Genomic DNA, 2,193 nt, shown 5'->3' on the forward strand with positions numbered 1-2,193 from the left:
TCATGGCGTTCAACTACATATTCCTAAACCTGATGAACAACTATGAATGTGTGACCACTGTCATTCATACAGTTAGATTCTGAAGCTAATTAAACTTTCTATTACAAGAGATTGTATGAGGGGCACCTGGCCTGCTTAGTCAGTAGAAATGTGACTCTTAATCTCAGGGCTGTGAGTTTAAGTCCCACACTGGTTGTAGAGATTACATAAAAATGAAAATTTATTTTTTTAAAAAAAGAGAGGGTGCTTGGGTGGCTCAGTAGGTTAAGCATCTACCTTCAGCTCAGGTCATGATCTCAGGGTCCTTGGATCAAGTCCCATGTTGGGCTCCCTGCTCAGTAGGGCCCAGCTCTATGCTACTTGGACATTTGGCTATTGTCTTCAAACGAAGAGAGAAGAATCTTCTCCAGACTTCGCTTAGGGCAGGAGAAGCTGCAGGATGGAACACTGGAACTTTCGCTGGCCATGGCAGTAGTGCCGTCAGTGACAGCAACTCTGGCCTGGGTTCTCTTTCTCATCTTGCAGAACTTCCTCATACTAGCATGGGAAGGAAGTGGGATCAGTGCCAATGACCTTGGCCGAAAACTGTCAGACTTCCATCTTGCTGGTTTCCATGTGGGCCCTGGGACCCCACAGGAACTCGTAGCGGGCAGGGTCACTGCCGGGCACCTGCCGGTACTCCAGGTACCCTTCCTGCACCCAGACGTTGGTCAGGAGCTCCCGGGGCTCCCCGTAGATGATGTGCTCCTCACCGGCATATACCCCCATGACCCCCAGCGCTTCCCACACCACCTCCTCGGGGGCACGGTCACCCTCCAGGAGGATCACCGCCAGGAGCACCACCAGGAGGCCGGTCTTGGGTGGGCCCTGCTCACCGCTAAGCATTGCATCGCATGGGGTCTACTTCCTTCACCTCGATGCCAAAGACAACCTCCGTGTACTCATAGGCTTTCTTGAAGATCACAGGGAAGTGGCCCTTGTGCTCTTTGGTGACACTCTTCAGCATTTCTGCCTCTGTGGTAGGCTCCTTTGTTATCTACTTGACACTCAGGAACCACCCTTGTTTGGCCACCTTTTTGTAAAGTGCATCCCTGAGCAAAGATTTAGGTGCTGGTGGAGCCCCTTTTCTTGGCTTCTAGAACTCTCATCAGATTGAGAGCCACTCCATCAATGGAGTGGCTGTGATGGCAGTGGGAAGGAAGCTGGCTCTCTGAGAACCATTGGGAATACTTGGTTTTCCAGCAGCAGGCACCACATCTGGGGGGCCCGGGATCAAAGGAGAGAGAGGAGGAGGTTGTGGCTTCTACCTCCTGAGACATGAGACCCTGCACACAGATTCCAGGGCTGTCTTGGGGCCTGAAGGTCCTCCTCAGGTTTGCAGCCCTCCCTCTTCCGGCCCAGAGGCATGATGACTTATACTGGGGGTAGCTTGCAGGAGGGTGGGCAGTGGGGATCCCCAGACGTTGGCGAGAGAGAGGGAAAGCATCAGTGGCCTCAGCTGAGAAATTCATCCATGACAACTCAGGTAAAGGCAGCTCCCAGGTCTCCTTTTTAGTGGTGCTCATGGGCCTCACAGGGTTCCTGTTCTCCTGGCTGGCTCATTTCCGAAGAACTGAAGGAGGGATTGAGATAGCTCCTCAGGGAGCAGCTGGCACAGCCTGAGGTCAAGCTAGAAGCCTAAGGCTTCTAGGGCTGAGAGTAGGCCATGGACGGTCAGGCACTGTGGGTCCCATCTTCTGGGGCCCTTGGTAGACATTCAGGGCATGCCCCTCACCTTGACTCCTGGCACTGTGTAGGCCTTCAATGATGAGCTGACCTGACAACATGGGACTCAGACCAAGGCTTTCACTTTCCAGTTTCTAGAGCTCCTAGAAGGAGAATTGAAGGGGCAGCTCAGGGTGTGACTACAGGCTCAGTCCTGGGTCCCCAGAGCTGACAGGAGGGCCGGAGCCAGACTCTGAGTTCCCCACTGTTCAGGGGTAGATGGTTCTCTTGGTGCTCAGAGTCCTAATCTTTCTTCTGCCAGGGTCTGGGCCCCACCACTCTGCTGAACTCCTCTGACTTTCTCCTGAGGAAGAAGTGAGGGGCACCACATCGGGTATAATTGCCCAGGGTCTCCCAGGGCTTATAGCAGGGGCCTCCTTTATCTGTGGTGAGAGGGCCCATTATGTTATTAATATTTCCTCCCGATAG

At 53.3% G+C, this 2,193-nt stretch overlaps 1 pseudogene; it reads right to left on the minus strand.

Annotated features, from left to right (window-relative positions):
* Positions 1–356: 356 nt before the first annotated feature.
* Positions 357–1,407, minus strand: LOC131821090 (melanoma-associated antigen 10-like; annotated as a pseudogene).
* Positions 1,408–2,193: the final 786 nt, after the last annotated feature.

Source organism: Mustela lutreola, chromosome X (genome assembly GCF_030435805.1).
Source record: "Mustela lutreola isolate mMusLut2 chromosome X, mMusLut2.pri, whole genome shotgun sequence".
NCBI lineage: Eukaryota > Metazoa > Chordata > Mammalia > Carnivora > Mustelidae > Mustela > Mustela lutreola.